The sequence below is a fragment of the Panthera uncia genome (genome assembly GCF_023721935.1).
Source record: "Panthera uncia isolate 11264 chromosome B2 unlocalized genomic scaffold, Puncia_PCG_1.0 HiC_scaffold_24, whole genome shotgun sequence".
Taxonomy (NCBI): Eukaryota; Metazoa; Chordata; class Mammalia; order Carnivora; family Felidae; genus Panthera; species Panthera uncia.
Window position 1 is genome coordinate 100,298,319 of NW_026057580.1, and position 10,419 is coordinate 100,308,737.

General features: G+C 38.0%; 1 pseudogene; it reads left to right on the plus strand.

Annotated features, from left to right (window-relative positions):
• Positions 1-980: 980 nt before the first annotated feature.
• Positions 981-10,107, plus strand: LOC125939153 (elongation factor 1-alpha 1-like; annotated as a pseudogene).
• The last annotated feature ends 312 nt before the right edge of the window (positions 10,108-10,419 follow it).

Here is a 10,419-nt window from a genome sequence, read left to right on the forward strand (position 1 = left end):
GTTTATTTCAATGAACAAGCCTATGAAACAAGATGAATATGTTTGAATATTTGGAGAAATGAGAGCCCTGAATAAAGAACTTTAAATACTGCTGTCTGTGCAAACTAGTCTTTCTGGAGGAAAAGGGGAAATGAGGTATTCAAAAGGGAGTTGCTGACTGCTGCATAACCCTAAACCATGAAGATGCTCTACAGTGTCATTGCCGTATCCACAGAAGGGACTGAGAGCTGGAGTGCTACCAAGGACCAAGAGGAAAAAGTGCCGTATACTTGAGGAAATTGAGGGGAAGTGAATACTGTAATAAGACACTGTAAGCCATTTTGTGAGTCAGGCTCTGCTATCCCAGTCTTGCCTTGTACAGCTCCTTATAGCTGGATGATCTGGCTTGGCTTCAGGCATCCCCATTCCTGGGCCAATCCTGAGAGAGGGAGGAAATGCAGCAGGAGCGCCACAGTCCCTGTGAACTGGGGAGTGCAATTGATTTGGAATCTTCGATGTGACTTCCATACTCTGTATTCTGCCCTGCTGTCCTGCCTGGTGCTCTAACCTTTCTGGAAAAAGAGAGTCTTCTACCCCTCGTCTGTTTGACTTGTGTCTTCGTGCCCTCCCCTACTTGGGTTGACCAGGGGAGTGGACCTAAGAATAGAGTTTGTCTCTTTCCTACCTCCTGACAACTAGTAGGGGGTCCTATCCAACATGAACAGTCTTTCACAATGGCATCCAGTTCTGACACCACTCCTGCCTCCCAAAAGCCTGACTTTCCTTGGACCTATGAGAAACAGCGTACCAAAGTGGTTAATAATGCAGGTTACTGCCTGGGTTCCAATCCCCGCTCCATCATCTACTAAAGCTGTTTAGTTTTAGTTATTCAACCTATCTGAAATCTCAGTTTTCTAACCAGGAACATAGAAGTAATAATATACTTAACCCTTTGAGTTGGAAAGAAAATCAACTGAGAACATAGTAAATTCTTGGGAAGAATGAGTGACAGTTATGTTGACGGTTTGCTATCCCCGTACTCAGTATGTCTGATCAAATCCCCCATTTTGAATGTCTGTGATTATTTGGACCGGCATACAACTAAGGAAGTACAACAAGGAGCATATTACTGTATTGCCCAGCTGCCTCTTCGGGTGCACAAGGAGATTACTAGAGATAATAGTAATTTGGGGAAGAAATGCTTTAATATACATATTTTTTACTTTCGAAAGTGACCTTTTAGAAAATTTGAAATAACATTAGACACAAGAGGCAAAAAGATTGCTACACAGAAATACCAATATACCCTTTATCCGGAGATCCTTTCAAGTTTTGCTCATTGTCCCAGCCATGTCCAGGGATATGACAACATGGACAATAGCACCATTCCCAGATTCCATTTGGCACCCAGCTGTCATGTGTCTCTAGGTCCCTTCAACTGGGGGCAATATCTTAGCCTTGACCAACATCTTGACCTTCATGACCTTGACATTTCTGAAGTTGCTGGGCATTTCTTTCGTAGAGTTTTTCTTATTGTAGTTTTGCTTACTGTTTCCTCCAGAAGAGAACCACATTATGCATTTTTGATGAGTATATTGCAGAAGGGATATAGGTAGTGTTCTCATTGAATTCTACCAGGTGACACATGTCCCATTACTGAGGGCACTAATTTGATTCCTTGATAAATACAATGTCTGTGAGGATTCTCCTCTGGAACATTACTTTGGAGTTACTAAGCATTTTTCTGTGGAGCGACTTTTGTTTCATGCAAATGCCCCATTCTTCAGCACACTTTCACCACTAGCTACAGTAGCCATTGAATTTATTATCACCATAATGCATAGAAGTGGTGGTTTTCAAATTACAATACTTTTCCTGTATTTATTATTTGATAGTAAAGTTTCTTTAATCTCTACTTATTTGTATTAGTTCAATGGCTTAGTTTCTTTAATCTCTACTCATTTTTATTAGTTCAATGGTTTATAACCCACCAATATGATTATTTATTTTGATGCTTAAATGTTTAGGAACCCCTTCGAACTAGATAATTTCTCCTAACGTGTTTCCTTCATTCTTTCAGGACTTCCTTTGTTTTTGGCACAAGATGTTCCAAGTTCATTTTCTACTTTCCTTGACCCTAATTTGGATAAGCTACTTCTCCATGAAGGCTGGGTTCTTTTAGTGGAGAATAGTATGTAGAAATAGAAACAGAAATAATAGAAACCAGGGTCTGGATGTAAGGTATGTTCATTGATACTGGGGCCTTGATGTCTGACGTGTGCCTTTCACTTACATTTTCTATTAAATCTCTTATTTCATTCTACACTACCGAATTTATAATTCATTTGAATCTTCCTCTGTTCCATATTCGTATTTACTTCTTCATCAGTGAGAAACCAAGCCCCGTCATCCTCAATATATTTGCTTATTTGCTCAATCCCCTTATGTAGGCAAGTTCCCAGCTTACCAAGTTTCCTCACCCCCACCCCCAACCCTGATACTCCATCGTGGCACAACCACCATTACTGGACCTGCCTGATGTCAGGAAGGAAGGAAGGGAGAGAGGGAGGAAAGAAGGAGGAAGGGAAGAAAACAGAAGATTAACAGAATTGTCATAATTTGGTCATGGTTTCAATGGGTGCTTATATTACTTAAAACATTCCTAAAACTACCGTTAAGTTTTACTTTTGTTGATCATTCTGTTCCTATGAAATTGCTGTTGGTTTTGTCTTTTGATTATTATTTGGTTCCTCTCACATTCTTTGTCATGACCAGGTTCTCAGACACTGAAAGTAATAATGGGAGGGAGAGGTAATCAGTTTGGTAGATCATGCACACAAACCTTGGACCTTTCATTGTGCCCGGATGATAGAGTACTGACAACTCTGAACGAAATCCTATGGTGTGTGTGTGTGTGTGTGTGTGTGTGAGCATGTGTGTCTGGGGAAGGAAGCAGAGACTAGTTTGTCAAAGGAATGGTAAGGTCTATTTCCGAAAGAAGGAAGAAAAAAAATGTGTATCTTCTTTTCAATCCACATCTCTCTCCTGATTCATTGTGACAGTCTCCAAACTCATCTTTACCTTTGATCTTCTTAGCTTTTTTAGTGGAAGCCATTCATTATTCTCCACCAAGCTGACAACACTTCTTTATCCTCTACCACTCTGGGTCAAATTTGCCTGGTGGGCATCTCCATTGTATCATTAATGGCACTAATTTGAATTTTGTCGTTATCAAGAAACTCTGAAGTTCTCCGGAACAGGAATCTTTTGATTCACTTTCAATCCCAAGCCTGAAAGTACCTCGAATTTAATAAGTGGACAATAAACATTTGCTGAATGGATAAATTAATGGATGTATGAGAGTGACCTAAGGAAGCTAGAGTTAGATACTGTCATCTCTTCCTTTGCAAGTTAGTATTTATAGTTGATTATTTTGGAGCAAGGTTCAGGAGTCTGCACTTTTAACTAGAGTCCCCAAGTGATTCTACTTAGGTCACACTTCAGGAAAAATTGAGATATGCTTCCATGTTCTTGATTTCAAATTTTACAAACTAACTTCATTCTCCAGTGCCACCATTAGAGCACTTTCTTGAGCATTGAAGACACTAAATGATTATATGTTTTAAGAGGCATTGGGATGCAACCCTGATTACCTATTAGCCTTCTGGGATGCACATTAACACAGCATTATTTTCCTTCTACTGTATCATGTAGGCCACTTAAATATTTCTTTACATTCTTCCAAATAGCTCTTCACTACCTATGCATTTCACAGCTGAATCTAAAGTGAAACTTCCCATTTCTAAGAAATACGGACATACAGTTACTCTCGATTTGTAAAATGCAATAAGCAACCTTTTAGGATTACAAAATTGTTAATGCATGAGAACAAAGGCAATGGGCTTAAAAGTATTGACACCTAAGGGACATTTACAGATAACCTGGTCTCATAGACTATGCACAGGATTAGATAAGTGGCAAATGTGTTTTTTTTTTTTTTAATTTTATTCATTTATTTTGAGAGAGAGAGAGAGAGCACAGAAGGGGCAGAGAAAGAGAGGGAGAGAGAAAGAATCCCAAGCAGGCTCCGTTCCATCAGTGTGGAGCCCTATGAGGGGCTCAAACCCAAGAGAACTGTGAGATCATGACCTGAGCTTAAGTCAGACACTTAACCAACTAAGCCACCCTGGTGCCCCAACATGTTTTGTTATCATGGCATATTTTTTTTTCCTTTCTAAGTATTCAGGCGCATATTAATAGATTATATAGTTTTCTGCATGACTGGATTGCTTTATATACTTTCTAACTAAATGATCCCATAAGGAAAACCAAGATTTATTCCCACTTATATCCACACTTTGTTCAATAAAAAAACAGAGAGTGGTGAAAATTATGTATGAATTGCATGTTCTCTTTGTCTAATAAGATGGACGGTGTTTGTGTTTGAAGAAACATAATAAGAAAAAGCAGGCTTGTTTATGACTGTGATGTCTATAGGTATGAACATGTCAACTGGTGAGAGAAGAGTCTGCACTCGTTCCTGTGGGAGGATTCACTCTGGAGAGCGGGAATCTTCAGTGACAAGGTTTTACCCCAGGTCAGATCAGCCAGGCACTTGGCTTCTTGCCATTCTACTTAAGTGGCTGAAGTAGGGAGGTCAAGGCCATGGCCACCACTTCAAAGCCCCAGAGCCAGGCTCTGGGCCTCTCACTGAACCAGTCACATCTCATTTTCACATCTGATGCAAAGAGTTGTCTGTTCCATTCACCTGCTGGCCTTTGCATTTTATCATTATATTTTACAGCCTCTATTCTTCCCATGTCTCCTCTTTCCCTCTGCACATGGAAGTTTACAACAGAGCCCCAGGGCCCTCAATAAGTGGATCATGCGCTCAAAGTATGATGCCTATTTGGGAAGAGGAGTTTGAATTGCACTCCTCCTACACCGATTTACAGAAAGGAAAGAAAGGACGTTATCACAGATAAAATCTGTGGATTAATCTTTCTCTCTCTCTTTCATTCTTATTTGAGAGGGGAAAAGGGGGCCACATTTTAGAGAAATGGAGTCAGAGAAAGAATTTTTTAAAGTCTATCACAATAGAAAAAGTGGAAATAAACCACGTATACACAGTAATAGCTACTGCAGAAGTGACTAATCTAGTATATCTCTATCATTGCTCAAACAATGACACAAAAATTCTACCACAGCCACAATGTTTATAGAATTTTGAGTGTCAAGCAATGCCAAAGCAAAGTGAAATTGAGTCACAAGCAGCTATTAGTCAATAAAGGTTACTCTCTAGATGGTGCGTTCTCCTAAGGGGATCTCTGCATTAGTGGCTACGGTTTCAGAGTCCGGTTATCCCTGAAATTCTCTGCCTGTGTTAATAGATGTTTATCCTCAGTCACCAGTTTATTCAGTAGACTGTTGTGTGCATGTGGTTACTGATGAGTGTTTAATCAGTGCTCACTAAACTGGCAGAATTTGGCTCCAGTAACAGTAATGCTCTCAAGAGAGAATGTACTATTAAGACAGTTCATTAAGAACAACAGGGACCAAGTACATTTCTTTCATCCTTGAGTATACCTATTCAACCATGACGAACCAGCTGGGCTGGTAGTCAATGAAAAAAAAGAGAAAAAGCCTAGCTTACATTAGTCTTTATTCTGCTAACTTGTTTTCCAAAGATCAGGCTATGCCACTGACATTCCTCAGGGGAATTAGCAATGTAATTGCCACTTAATTACAGTGCTCTATCATAGATCAATTTTTACTTTAGAGAATTATGCTGGGAAATGTGCCTTAGGAGTCTTATTTCTCTGTACATATCGAGAGAGTTTCTCTTTGCTATCTTTAAATAAACATTTCACAGGAAAGATAGACTAAGGCTGTTTGTATCAGAAAAGCCAGAGCTGTCAAAGCTCCCTTAAATTTGATTTCTCTAGAAATGGAAGCATTCACAGAACCACAGGACTGGGAGAAATTTAGAGGAAGCTGCTCACCATGAAAGAGAGAGAGAGGAAATGCTCAAAGCTTGTCTTCAGCGAGCAAGGAAAGAAAAGACAGGCATGTTTTCTTGGAGAAAGGGAGAGAGGGAGTTTTTTGCTTCTTCCTACCTCAGATCCCAGATCAGATTATTCCCCAGAATGCATCAAAATCCATTAAGAGACCATCTCTCGTAGCAGATTTGGGCAAGATTTCATTAATGAATGGAAGCGTAGTTAAAGCCATCCTCACCACTAACTTGCTCTGTAACCTTGGACAAATTTCTTAGTATCCTGGTACATCAGGTTCCTCATCTATAAAATGGGAATAATACTAGTATATACTTACAACAGAAAAGTTTGTTATAAATATTAAAGAAACGAATGTGCATAAAGCTTAGCCTCTTGGTCAGACTCTTATTGTTTGGTTGATTTTTTTTTTTTAGTAGAAGTTAACATAAATTAACTTTTTAAAGTTGAAATGTATTTGACATATGACATTATGTACATTTAAGGTATACATGTTAATTTGCTACATTTATAATATTTAATATGTTTGCCATTGTAGCAATAGTTAGCACCTGTATCACATCACATAATTTTCATTTCTCATTTTAATAACCTCTTTTAATGTTTAGGCTTAGCATTGCAACTCTCAATTATATTACTAAACTGTAATTCTGTCATTCTTTTGTTCCTCTTCAATGGTAATTTTTGCCAGCAGTTTGAATTTTTCTATCAGATCTTCCTCTAGTGATTTATTTAAAAAATCAGAATTGTGAAAAAAAATTGAGAATTGATAAATTTAATTTTAACCGAACAATTTATCTTACAGAGCAAAACCATGTTTTTGGTACACGTAGGTAAGGGCAAGTAAAGAAATTAATATTTACTAAGTTCCCTCAACATCTACTACATTTCCATATGGTAGATGATAAAATTTCTTTCCACAGTGAAAAAAAAAATCAGGCTCAGGGAGGTAAAATGGCATTTTTAATGCATCAATAATTTTCTAAGCTTTTCAATGATAAGGACCTTTCCAAAGATGTAAAAATACCACAGATCACCTCGTCACGAAAGTCATAAGCGTTGTTATTGTTGAATGAGAATAAACATAGTGATAATAGTTGAGTATAATTGTATATTATATGAATTATAATTATAGCAAAATAAAAATGAAAAAAGCAGCTTATATTTTTATTCAGCCTACAAATTATGATGTACACATTAGTCCAAACCTAGACTTCTTGCAATAACTCTGCATGGACCTCCAGGGCTTTTTAATCAACAGTTTTAGGAACCTCACACTATATAATTATGTATAATTCTAATTATTAATTATTATAATCATTGATTATATAATCATACTATTGATATTATTGTATTATTGCTTATTATGTAATTGATTATATGATCTAATCATATAATCATTGACTATGTAACATGTTTCACAGCAGTTTTGAAACATTTTTAAATATTTGGTTTTTTCACAATTTCATTTAGATTAAGTTTACTAACAATATAATATTTATATAAATGAGATTTAATAAATATAAACTTGAATGGATGTCTTTCATTGCTATTAAAATAAGCATTTACTCACATAGAGTATGTGTGTTTTAGGGAATATTTTTGTGGGGCCTCACATTAACAAGAAAAACAGTTTTATAAGGCAGGGAGTAACGATTTTAGATCCAACCATTAGAAAGCTTTTTGTAAACAAATCTGCTTTATATTCTAGTCACAGTAACATTATGAAATGAGTAGTTATCATAAACATTGATTTAAAAAATCACCAGCTTGGGGTGCCTGGGTGGCTCAGTTGATTAAACATCCAACTCTTGATTTTGGCTCAGTTCGCGATCTCACGGTTCATGAGTTCGAGCCCCCTATCGGGCTCTGTGCTGACAGTGCAAAGCCTGCTTGGGATTCTCTCTCTCCCTCTCTCTCTGTTCTTCCCCCATTTGCATGCTCTCTCTCTCTCTCTCTCTCTCTCTCAAAATAAATAAAAAAATAAATTAAAAAAAATCACCAGCTGATGAATTCCTTTTGTTTGATCTGCTTTAAAGTTCTGAGAAGAACTGGAAATTTCATCCCCTCTGACTCTATCTTATCTTATCTTGTATCTTATCTTATCTTATATCTTATCTATCTATCTCATCTATCTTTTAAGTAGGCTTTGAGCCCAGCCCAGAGCCCAGCTAGGAGCCCAGCATGGTGTCTAAACTCATGACCCTGAGATCAAGACCTGAGCTGAGATCAAGAGTCAGACACTTAACGACTGTGTCTGTCTTTATTACCTGATGTGACTGACAGTGTTGACTTTCAGATACCACTTCTTTTTTTTTTTTTGAAGCAAGAAGGCAAAACACAGTAAAATACATACTGTAGCACTTCCTTTACTTTTGTTCTTTCCATTTGTATAATTTATGTAGATAGACCATAAGAAACAGAATATAATAAGACTACTGCACCATACTTTCCTAAAAGCAGTTGACAAAATCCATACATTAAGAGAACAAAGCAGTATTGTCTCATGACAAATGACTATCCTGACATGTATAAAGCAGAGTAAGCTACTAAACTTGTATAATTTACTCAGTTAACAACTAATTGCTTCTTTTTTGTTAGGAGTTTGCCACCAGAACACAGGTCTTAGGAAAACATCACTAAATTTGAGCCAAAATGGAAAAGGAAAAGACTCATATCATATTGCTATCATTGGACATGTAAATTCAAGCAAGTCTATTACTACCAGCCATCTGTTCTACGAATGTGGTGGAATCAACAGAATAACCATCAACATTTTTGAGAATGAGACTGCTAAGATGGGAAAGTCCGCTTTAGATATGCCTGGGTCTTGGAAAAACTTAAAGCTGAGTGTGAATATGGTATCACCACGGGTCTCTTCTTATGGAAATTTGAGACCAGCAAGTATGTGGCCATCACTAATGCTCCAGGACACAGAGACTATCAAAAACATGATCACAGGCATATCTCAGGCTGACAGTGCTGTTCTGACAGTTGCTGCTGGTATTTGTAAATTTGAAACTGGTGTTTCCAAGATTGAGAAGACCAGTTAGCATGCCCTACTGGCTTACGTGTTGGGTTTGAAACAACTAACTGTTGGCCTTAACACCATGGATTCTACTGAGCCACTCTTCAGTTAGAAGAGAAATGAAGAAGTCAGGCTCTACATCAAGAAAAGTTTCTATAACGTTAGCACGGTAGCATTTGTGCCCATTTCTGGTTGCAGTGGTGGAACATGCTGGAAATAAGTGCTCAAGATGTTGGTTCAAAAAATGGAAATTCATTATAAAGATGGAAGTGCCAGTGGTGCTACACTGCTTGAAGTTCTGGAAATATCCTGCCACTAACTCATGCAATTGACAAGTCCTTCATCTGTCCCTTCAGGTTGTTTATAAAATTGTTAGTATTAGTATAGCTGCTGTGGGCTACATGGAGACTAGTGTTCTAAACCAAGCGTAATGGGGCACCTGGCTGGCTCAGTGGGGTGGAACATGCAAATCTTGATCTCAGGGTCGTGAGTTCAAGCCCCGGCATAGAGCTTACTTAATAAAAGAAAAATAAACCAGGCATAACAACCATCTTCACTTCGGTTAACATTACAACTGAAGTAAAGTCAATTGAAATGCATTTTGAAACTTTGCGCAAAGCTCTGCCTAGGAACACCACGGACTTCAATGTCAAGAACACGTCTATCACAGATGCCTGTTGTGACCATGTGGCTGATAACAGCGAAAATGACTCCACTGATGCAAGCGGCTGTCTTCACTGTTCAGGTGATTATCCTGAACCATTCAGGCCAGATCAGTGGGGACTATCCATGTGAGCTGGAGTGTCACATTGTTCACATTTCTTGTAAGTTTGCCAAGCAGTGAAAGAAGATTGATAGCTGCTCTGGTAAAAAGATGAAAGTTGGCCCCAATTCTTGAAATCTAGTGATGCTACTAACATTGAAATGGTTCCTGACAAAATTGTGTGTGTTGAAAATTTCTATTATCCTCTGGGTCATTTTGCTGTTCCTGATATGATGGAGACAGTTATTATGGGTATCATCACGGCAGTGGACACCATAGGCTGCAAAGTCACCAACTCTGCTCAGAAAACCCAGATTGGCTGAATGAATATTATTTAGAACATGGCACTCTGTCTTGGTTGCTTGTGGAAGAGTGTCTCAGAGCCGTTTGTCTCGCTTGGCCATTTCAGTTTAATACCTAAAGACTGGTCAATGATAGAAGTGCTACGTAAAACATACAGAAAGGAAGGAATGTTTTCCCGACCATTTTTTGTGGCAATTTTAAGTTGTTAGATTTTAAAATCAGTACTTTTAAAATAGAAACATCTTGACCAAAATTGGTCAGAGAATTTTGAGACCAATTAAAACAAAGTTTGATAAACCCGTGTCTTCTTTTGGTCAGCACCAAAGCTTCCC